The sequence below is a fragment of the Dipodomys spectabilis genome, unplaced genomic scaffold (genome assembly GCF_019054845.1).
Source record: "Dipodomys spectabilis isolate Male_0828 unplaced genomic scaffold, ASM1905484v1 ptg000163l, whole genome shotgun sequence".
Taxonomy (NCBI): domain Eukaryota; kingdom Metazoa; phylum Chordata; class Mammalia; order Rodentia; family Heteromyidae; genus Dipodomys; species Dipodomys spectabilis.
The window spans coordinates 16,414,203-16,424,930 of NW_024870840.1; positions in this window are offsets into that span (position 1 = coordinate 16,414,203).

A 10,728-nucleotide genomic window follows, 5' to 3' on the forward strand; every position below is an offset into this window, starting at 1 on the left:
ATTATAGCCATTCTAACTGGGGTGAAGTGGAATCTCAATGTTGTTTTGATTTGCGTTTCTTTTATGGCTAGAGAGGTTGAGCAGTTCTTCATGTGTCTATTGGCTATTCTTATTTCCTCTTTAGAGAAGTCTCTCTTTAAGTCTTTAGCCTACTTATTAATGGGGCACTTGTTTCTTTGAGGATTTGTTTTTGGGGGATTTAATTTTTTACAGTATATTTTAGCTATGAGACCCTTGTCTATTCATTGTATGGCTAGTGAAGATCTTCTCCCAATCCATGGGCTTTCTATTGATCTTGCTAGATCTTTGCCATGCAGAAGCTCCACAGCTTCATGCAATCCCATTTGAAGGACCTCAGTTTCTGAGCCATCAATATCCAGTTACTGTCTGTGGGTGAGGGGAAGTGAAGATGAGGGGTGAATGCTCACAACACTGTGTATATAGGAGAGAGGGCAAGAAAAGTTTGAGAGGACAGAGAAAAAGAGGAAGAATTCTAGACTGTGTGTTAGCTAGGGTAAGCTTAAGGAGAATACAAGAAGGGGAATGTCACCGAGAGGTGTTGAAGTTGTGAGAATATGTGCATTTCGAGACAGAGGGAGACTAAGGAAGGAAAACTTTCAAGGAGAAAGAGGTGATTTAAGAGCCAGTTCCTCTCCTTTGCCCTGGGTGGCTGTCTATTCATAAGTCAATCAGCCGGGCACAGGCCATAGGAATTTCATGTTTGGAGGTCATGATTCTATCCACAGGGATTCAGAAGAAAGACCCAAGGGTCCCTTTATGGAGGTTGGAGGGAATGAAAACCAGAAGCAGCCATGGAGAGAAAATTTCTAGATGTCAGTTTTCTGGGACTGGAGATAAGGAGAAGATATTGCCCTGAGTTCATTAGGAGCAAGCCAGTTATATAAATTATGTCTGTCATATTAGGAATAATGCTATAAATATATATTGATTGACTTGGGAAGAGCCATAATTTAATATGAAGCAGAAAGACAGCTGGTCAAAGAGTATGCCTCAGTCAAGCTATGAAAATCATCTGGATGATAGACATAAATATCCAAACAGTTTTGAAATATTCAAAACTATATGAAAAGTAGCTGAGCCACAGTGATTATTTTGGAGGGTGGTAAGACCTTTTTCTGTTTATTCATTTCTTCATTCTTTTGCAACGAGAACATATTTCATTTATAATCAAGAAAATAAGAAAGAGAATGTATATGAACTAAAGAAAGGAGAACAGGATTTGAGTGAGATTAAAAAAAAATCAAGTGTGTGGGCAGGTGCCAGTGGCTCACACCTATAATCCTAGCTACTCAGGAGGCTGAGATCTGAGGCTCGTGGTTTGAAGCCAGCCTGGGCAGAAAATTCCCCATTAGACTCTTATCTTCAATTAACCACTCAAAAACCAGAAGTGGCGCTGTGGCTCAAGTACTAGAGCACTAGCTTTGAGCACAAAGAGGCTCAGGGACATCGCCCAGCCCCAGAATTCAAACTCCACAACTGACAAAACCAAACAAACAACAAAACACAAAAAACACGTGTATATTTATTTTTTTCTATGTTGGATGGTTGTAAAGACTGCTTGAAAACCCACAACAAGGACTACACTTGACAGACATGTGGCCAATTGGTGGCTACACATCTTGGGATTTTTTTTTTTCAGTTTCACTCCTATGATCTTCCTCCTGCATCCCCTGCTTCCATGCCCCACCTCCATCCCCTACCTGGCATTGTGGGTCAGAGATCCAGCTGATCTTTGGGAAAGGGCCTTCCCCGGTGGTACAGAGTTGGACTCAGATAGACTGTGCCCTTGTCCCCAGGGAAGAAGAGGAAGAGGAAGGGAGAAAGATATGAGGAAGAAAAGGTGTTTCCATCGGTTTTTCCTGTGTTCTGGAAACAGAGCTGAGTTGGTGCTGGGGAAAATGAGAATACATGTGCTGTGGTTCAGATGGACTCAGAAGACAGCTTTGTCCTGCTGGCTATGACACGCAGATTGGAAATGCTTGTGGAGAAAATGATCTTGCCAGTTGTCCACTGTGATTCATGACCCCCATTCCCTGTCTTAAAGGTAAAGTAGGAATTGGAGCTGGAACTGCTGACCACTGGCAAGATGAGCAGGATTATTGAAAAAAAAAAAAAAAACACCAAGGAAGTTGGTGGAAAATAGCCTTTGGGTCTTCAAGAGTTTGCCTTGAATATAACTGGTCTTGTTCCAGTTCATTCTTGGACTTGCTTCTCCATACAAGCATGCTTTTTTTAAATATATAAATGATGCATATCAAATAGGAGAATAAACCCTACTATTTAAAACATAATTGCTGACAGCTGCTTCTGCTCACAAACAGTGATATGATTTTTCTCTAGAGGAGATGCTGTTTTGTTTAGCAAAATTCAATTTAATTAGATGCTCAAACAAGCACCCCTCTGCAGCCCCTTCCCCCAGCCAATGGGGATGGTTGACCAGGAAACGAAGCCCTAAACTCTCTGATAGGAAATGAATAAAGATGAATGAGCTTTGAAAAGCAGGGGAGGAGTTTTAAAGAGATAGTGATTGGGGGAGAAGCTATGGAGAAATATGGCTGGAAAGATCCTTGTATCTGAGATAGTTTAAGAACGAGAGAAAGAGAAAGAAAGAGAAAGAGAATGTGTGTGTTTAATGCTCAGGGAGGATATTTAAAAAAAATCAGTTCTAGGTCTCTGTAGCCTATTAATTACCCCCTTATAAAGAGCATTATTCAAGTGACAGAGAGAATTGCCAGTGGTTTCGAAACTGCCCTGGGTCACAGTGATCAGTGATGCCTTGCTGTGCTACTCGGGGACTGTCAGTATTATACAGGAATTCGATCGGTGACATACAGAGAAGCCACGCTTTAAGAAGTCGAAATGCGAGTCTTTATTAAAATGCTGGCAGCTGCAAGTAGACTCACATCCCAAAACAACTTTCAGCCTCGAATGCAGCTAGCGCAAAGCGTATACAGGCCAAAACCACAAATTCCTGGACTTCTTGCTGCTTCTGGTTTGTTATTCACAAATGGGCAGACAGGAGAGGATACAATGAGGTTTACACAAAGCCCTTAGTACAGTGCATGGCTCATAGGAACCACTCGATAAATGTCAGCCTATGGTCATGACCAACTCAGGTGAGAAAATGGTAATGAGGATGAGGATGAGGATGATGACGATGGTGCTGATGACAGTGAAGAAGATGGTGATGGTGATGCCAATGATAACAAAAGCGCTGAAGCCCTGTTCTGAAATAGTTTACCTGCTGATATTTAATATCAACTAAAGCGAGTTGATTACAGGACTTAGTACAGTGGTCCCATGTGGCCCTAGATCCAGCAGAATCAGCTTCACCAGAGAACGTGGCAGGAATGCAGGTCCCAAGCCCCACCCCTGCCTACTGGAGCAGCGTCTGGGTGTGGGTCCAGTAATCCACACACTCACAAGCCTTCCCCTGTGTGATTCTCCTACCTGTGTTAGGCTCTGAAAACATCAAATTACGAGTGCTGATCCAGTGTTAGGTCCCAGTATGAGCGAGACAAGCATTGTTCTTTCACTGCCTATGGTTATAAGCATTTAGATGGTGGAGGAAAATCTCATTCAGGTGGAAGAAGTAGAGCTTTTGGTTTCCTAAAACTTGCTCTGATATTCCCATCCTTCCAGGAAAGTCTGTGTGCACCTCATCAGTTTGCCAATCTACTCAGAGCTCAGACTCCTATTGGACCTATTTGTTCTTCCTCTCCTGCCTTCTTCTTAGCATAGCATCTGAGTGCAAGGGGAAGCTGAGACCTGGCCCTGGAGGCAGAGGTAAGGTATCTGCACATGCCCAGTGAGTTCCCATGGTGGAGACTGCCTATTCCATCAGGTCTGTCAATTGACTCTAATACGTAGCTCTGGTTCTGATTGCTTTCACCTAGCTCCTTGTGCTGACCCTGCTGCTCCCTTTCCTAGCTTCCTTCCCCCTCCGTAGTCTCCCATCTCAGTCCACTGCCTAGACCTCCTCACATTCTGATAATATGGACAGCAGACAAGAGCCCAGAATACTTTAAGAACCAAATTCTGATGTACCCCATTGTCACACACTAGGTTTTCTTCCTTCTCTCTCTCTCTCTCTTTTTCATCCTTTAATGAAAAAGGCAAAAGAGTAGACATCTGTCTTGGAAAATTGAGATTTAATGAAAGCAGGTAACACTCTGGGAGGCCCTAGTTGCTGTAATTGTTTAAATATTCAATTCAAGATTTCTCCCAAGGACTCAGGGTCTGGGTTATATGACAAGACACATCAGGAATTAAATTTCTTCTTACTTTAGACAGAACACAAATTAAAGTCTCAGTAAATTTAACCTTAGGATGAAACCATCCCTTTTCTAATTACTGTAGGCTAGTCTCTCTTTTCTCTGCCTTCTAGAGTATACGCTGGAGTGAAATTTTTTTCATTCATTTAGAGCTCTGTACAGACTATGAAGACTTACTCTCTCAGAGTTCATTTTCTTAAGTCTGTGCTCTACCTGAGTAGTATGATATTGAAAGGCAAAGATTCTGATCATCATAACAGATATTAACTTGAGAGGTTACCATGTACTAGCTATGTTAGGCAGGATGGACTAACAACTAACAAATGACAGTAACAAATAACTCCCAAAGCCCAATGCTTAACCACTGAAGTTTGTTTTCCTCTCTTGCTCATTCTACCTGTGCATGGGAGTCTCAGGCAGCCTCTGTTCCATATAGATTCTCAGGACCGAGGTGGACAGAGGAACAATTGTGATTTGAGTGCCACAAGCAGAGCAAATGGGATATGGCAGATGGCATGATGTCTCTTAAAACCTTGTGTGGAAGTGACATGCCATTTTTGCTCACATTCCATTAACTCAGTCAAGTCCCACAGTCACACCTAACTTCCAACTGGAAAGGTTCAAACCTATCATGAGCCCAGAAGAGAAACAGAACCATGTTGAGCAGAGCTAACAGATTACACCAGCACTGTGTTGGTACCTCACTTGAGTTGTCTCCATCTTCACAACTCCTGATGGACAAGTCTCATCTGTTTTTATAGATGGGGAGCGAAGGTCACACAATTTTTAAGTGGTAGAAGAGGATTTGCCACCAGATCTGTTTGGTTCCAATGCCTGTGCTCATAACTCAAAGGCTCTATGGTGTTTTAAGAATAATGAGTTGACTTTTATGGAATTTGTAGACCATGTGAGAATTTTAACGTTTTGTATTTTATCTTACTTAATTCTACAAGAATTCTATGTGGCGGATCCAACTATTATTAGCCCCCTGTTAAAAGAAACTAAAACGTAGAGAAATTAAGATCTTACAAGGAAATATGTCCCTTATCTAACTAAGGATTGTTTCCAAATTCCATATGACACTGCAGGTTTCTGGGAGTGAATTGTTGTTGTTGTTTCATGGTTTTTGTTTTTTGGTGATAAGCACTTGGTGATAAGCTTTATTATTAAGGCAGAGTCTTACTTCGTAGTCCTGATAGGACTCAGAATGATCATCTTCCTGCATCCTAAGCGCTGGGATTACAGGTGTATGCCACCATGTCTAGGTCACTTGTGATGTTTTCCTTCTGACTCACGGACCCAAACCAGCTTTCTGGGAAGGGGGAGGAATGACATCTCTGATGCACACTATTAGAATTTGTACCCATGATTCTCTCATTCATAGTAGCCTTACTGCTCCAAGCAAAGCACCCAGATGCTGGTGGAAACTCTGTGAATCAAAAACCAGCAACACAGCCCCTCAGGTCAAGTCAGAGAGAGATGATGATGTCTTTGCCATTTGCCACTGCTTATGGGAATAGGTAGAGAAACAAATACATTCAGTGCCAGGTGCCAGGGAAATCCACCTGCCATCAATAGTTTTTAAGACTTAAGGCAATCAGGCAGTTGGAGAGGGGGAATCAAAATTATTTCCCAATGAAATAACTCCACATTTTAAATATAATTATAGAACTCATTACTGACCAGAACCAAAAATCCAAAGACATTAAGATGCTGTGGATGTAGACAGCATTCCCCTTTTCTCCCTGCCCCACCCCCACCCCCAGAGGCAGCTGTATTCTAAGGCTCAGAATAGAGACAGCAAGTCCACTCTGCTGTTATATAGGTAGAGCCGTGTGTACCCAGCCACTGCCCCCAAAGCCTATGTAGCTTGGGTGAAGAGATGCAAGCAGGTTTTAGGGAAGCTAGTTTCTAAGCCAGTGTAAAGTTTCCCTCTCCTAGCTGGCGTATGTGTTCAACTGTCTGGCCCTCTAAAATGCCATGAAGTTTTTTGTTGTTTTTTAAAATTATTATCAGCCTACGTTCATCATACAAGAGGGGCTGCATTGGGACATGTCCACACATGTAACCAAAATATCCCAATCAACCTCATCCACTCTACCCTTCTCCCTCATCCCACTTCCCCTTCTTAAAACAATCTCAGTGTTTTTTTTTCCTTTGTTCTATTACTGTTCTGTTTTTACATATGCAACTAGACTAAGTAGAGCACAATCATCCTCATCTTCTTTGTTAGCCCTTCCCATTCCCACTGGTACCCAGGCTCCCCTGCTCAACCTCTGGACTTCTTTTACTATCCTGACATTCTTTTTTACTATTTTACTATCCTGTCATTTTGGGGGGTAGGGTGGGTAGGGAGAATGCTTGAACTTGAGGCCTGAGCACTGTCCCTGAGCTCCTTTTGCTCAGGGCTAATGCTAGAACCACAGTGCCATTTCCAGCTTTCTGGTGGTAAATTAGAGATGAGAGTCTCCTGGATTTCCCTTCCCAGGCTGATTTTGAACAGAGATCCCAGATCTCAGCCTACTGGTGGCATGTGTGTGTGTGTGTGTGTGTGTGTGTGTGTGTGTGTGTAATAATATAATAATAGCACCCAGGGATCTCATTGATTCCAATGGATTTTGAAATGCATTAATTAATGCATTATGCTGGGATTCTCAGATCATAAGCAATGGATGCTACCACTACCCCCTGATCCTATTGCAGGGGCTTTAAGTCATCTAACCATCACAAGAACATATTAGGATGTTTTGTTTTGCTATAACAAAATCTCAGATGCTGGATAAAGAGGTTTATTTGGTTCCTCTAATCCCACACTTGCGGGCATGGGCAGCAGTGTGCTGGCATCCTTTTGAGGTCCTCTTGCTGCATCACAATGTGGCAGAGAAGCAGAAGAGGAAGCACTCAGGTGCTAAAGGGACACGTGTACAAGCCAGGAAGCAAGAGACTGAGGTGAGTTGAGGCTCCTGTATTGATTACAGCCTGCTTTCTTTGCTCTAATCAGCCAAGAGAGATCAGCTCCTCCCAGACCTAACCCACTCCAGTAGAACCAGCATTAATACATTCATGAGGATGGGGCTCCATGACCTAATTACTTTCTAGTCCACTTCACTTCTTAAAAGATTTTATCACCTCAACCCACCACACTAGAGACAAACTATAGCCAAACCAAAGCACCCTATAAAATAGGTACTGTTGTATCCTCACCGCCCCCCACCCTTTTTATTTTATAGATGAGGAAACAGGCCCAGAGAGGTCAACTGACTTGTATCAGTTAACTGACTTAATGCCCCGGCATTGTAGGAAGTGTGGCTGCCTAGCTCAGTTCTGAGCTATTTGATGCTATTGACTCTTATGGCACCTAAAGGCAGAAGCTATACAGATGAAACATCTAGAATGAACTAGTTCAGTTTAGCAGGGCTGACCAGACCTCACTCAGTGGGCATGTTTCTTTAAGAGAAGTGTAGACAAATTAAGAGACAATTAGGAAGAGACTAGTTAGTACATTAAGGTCTTGAAGCAGTGTCATTAATAATACACTCACTTTGAGGTCCTTACTACAGGAAGTGCTTTACTTGAATTGTTATAATTTTCTTATGTGATAAGTCCTAACTCCCCCACCCCCATTCCCAGTTGATAAAGAAACAGAGATACAAAGAGGTAGTAAGAATGATGATCTAAGCTGGGCAACAGTGGCTCATGCCTATAATCCTAGCTACTCAGGAGGCTGAGATCTGGGGATCGTGGTTCAAAGCCAGCCCGGGCAGGAAAGTCTATGAGACTCTTATCTCCAATTAGCTACCAGAAAACTGTGGCTCAGAGTGGTAGAGGGCTAGCCTTGACCAAAAGAGCTCAGGGACAGCACTCAGGCCCTAACTTCAAGCCCCACAACCGATATAAACATGCATACACACACACACACACACACACACACACACACACACACCTGATAATCTGCTCTCACACAAGTCCGAGTTACTAGGGCCAAGGTCCAAACTCTGCAGGGTATATTTGGTCCATTTTAATCCAGTTCTCTGCATGAGTGGTCTGTTAAAATACAAGTGCTGATCTGGTAGATCTGAGTGGATTTGAGGATCTACCTCTTTCAAAGACCCCAGGCAATGCCACTGGCCCCCAGACCATTCTTTCAGTAGAAGGCTGTGCCCCAGGTGGCTATGAAGGGAGGAACCAGGGATGGAATCTGAGGCACTCAGAGGGTTAGAATGAAGCATGACATGGCTGTCCTCAAATATTTAAAGGATCTCCCAGTGAAACGCAGAGCATTCTTGATGTGTAGAGCCCCCAGGAACAGAATGACGTGGACGCTTCCTTAGTTCCAGCTTTGACCTTGTGCTTGAGCTTCAGACTTCTAATAACTGCTTACTGGACTGGTTCCCTTGGGTGTGTCCTGAAGGCACCTAACTCCATGAGCAAGTACAGCCATTGCCCTTCCCTCTTTCTACTTTATTCACCTCCGTCAGGAGCTCAGACCCATCCTGGACTATACTCCCATTACCCTGATATCTAATTGACTATCAAAGTCTTCCTGTTTCTTTGGCAGATCTTTTTTTTTTTTTTTTTGTTGGTTGTGGGGCTTGAACTCTGGGCCTGGGCACCCTCCCTGAGCTTTTCAGCTCAAGGCAAGCACTCTACCACTTGAGCCACAGTGCCACTTCTAGTTTCCTGGTGGCTAATTGGAGATAAGAGTCTCACAGATGGTCCTGTGTGGGCTGGCTTTGAACCGAGGTCCTCAGATCTCAGCCTCCTGAGTAGCCAGGATTACAGGCGTGAGCCACCAGTGTGGGGCCTGGCACATCTTCTTGTGTCTTTGCCTCTCTTGCACCAGTTCTATCTCTCACCATGTTTACAATTCCATTCCCAGTGTCATCAGTCTGACCTTGCCACTCCATGCTTGTCTGCCAGATCTTTCTGATGCCTACATCTCATCACAGACTTCCTTTGTATAAACACCCACCCATGACTCTCATGGTCCTCAGGATGAAGTCCAGTCTGTGTAGATTAGCCAGTGCTTGGTCCCTATACTTTCCTGTCCTCCCTTTCCTTCCTTGTCCTATGATGCACACTGACCTCTACTAATACCCAAGGATTAGGGGGTTTTCCTGTTTACTCCTTCCAGCCACAGCCATGCTGGCTCCACACCTCCCTCCCCCAATATTCTTTGCCTGACAACCCTTCCTCATCCAGGCTTCATGCTGGCATTTCTCCTCTAGGAAACCCTAGCTGCTTTTCTTCTGGATTCTAGTACTCTAAGTATTCTAATACTTAGCCTCACTAAACTACCTAGCATACCAAGCAGTCATATTGTAATATGATCTGAACATCAACACTATGCTTTGTTTATAGAGGGGCCACAGAGTCTCACAAGGACATTTGTTACAAGGTGTCATTACTTGTTTAAAAGAAACTTGACTCCCAACAGGTCCTGTTGCTTCTACCTTTGAGATCCGGAATCCACCCACTTCTCACTCATTTGCTGCCTGACCCTCCACAACCTGTCAGTGGGGTCTCCAGACCGACCTTCTTCCCCATCCTCCCGTTTTCACATGGCATCAAAGTAAGAGCATTAGTCAGCTCCTGTCATTCTATGCAAAACCCTCCAGTGGTTTCCCATCACATCTAATGAAATCCCAAGTCCTCTCCATGGCCCTGAAGTTGTTATGCCCGTCCTTACATTCTCTCTCTCTCCCCCACATCCTCTAGCCATCCTAGTGTTCTGGCTTCTCATTTGCCAAGCACACATGGGCCTCAGGACTTTATTCTTGGTATTCTTCCACCCAGAATGTTCTCCCACAGAGTCCATGGTGCTCTCTAACCTTGTTTTTCTTTCTTTAAGACACTCTATGTCTTCATTATCTTATTCAGTTTCCCATTGCTGTCACAGAATATTCAAAACAGTCATTTATAAAGAAAAGAGATTTATTTTGGCTCAAGACTTCAAACACTAGGAAGTCTAAAATCAGTTACATCTGATGTAGGCTGTTTGGCTGCTTCAGCTCATGGTCAGGAAGCAAAAGGACAATCAGGCACCTTTGAAAGAGATGAAATAGATCTGGACTCCCATAGTAGCTCATCCATTCCTGGGAGAAGCATTCGTCCATTTACCTGGTTCTACCTCCATTGGTCACACCTCCCATTGTGCCCCCACCTTCTAGAGCTGCTACAATGAGGAAGTAAAAAGTTCCTGCTCAGGAACTGTTGGGAGACCCCTCAATCTATAGCATTCATATTTATTTTAAATTGTGTGTCTTCCCCACTACTATCTGAGTTCTTTGGGACTAAGCATTTTGTCTTGCTCTCTATTTTCTTCAAGGCCTACATCAATGCATGGCCCATGGCAGGCACTTGATGATGGCTTCATAAATATTTCATGAGTAGCGCCAGTGATTGGAAGCTCCCAGGAGACATTTTTCAGTTC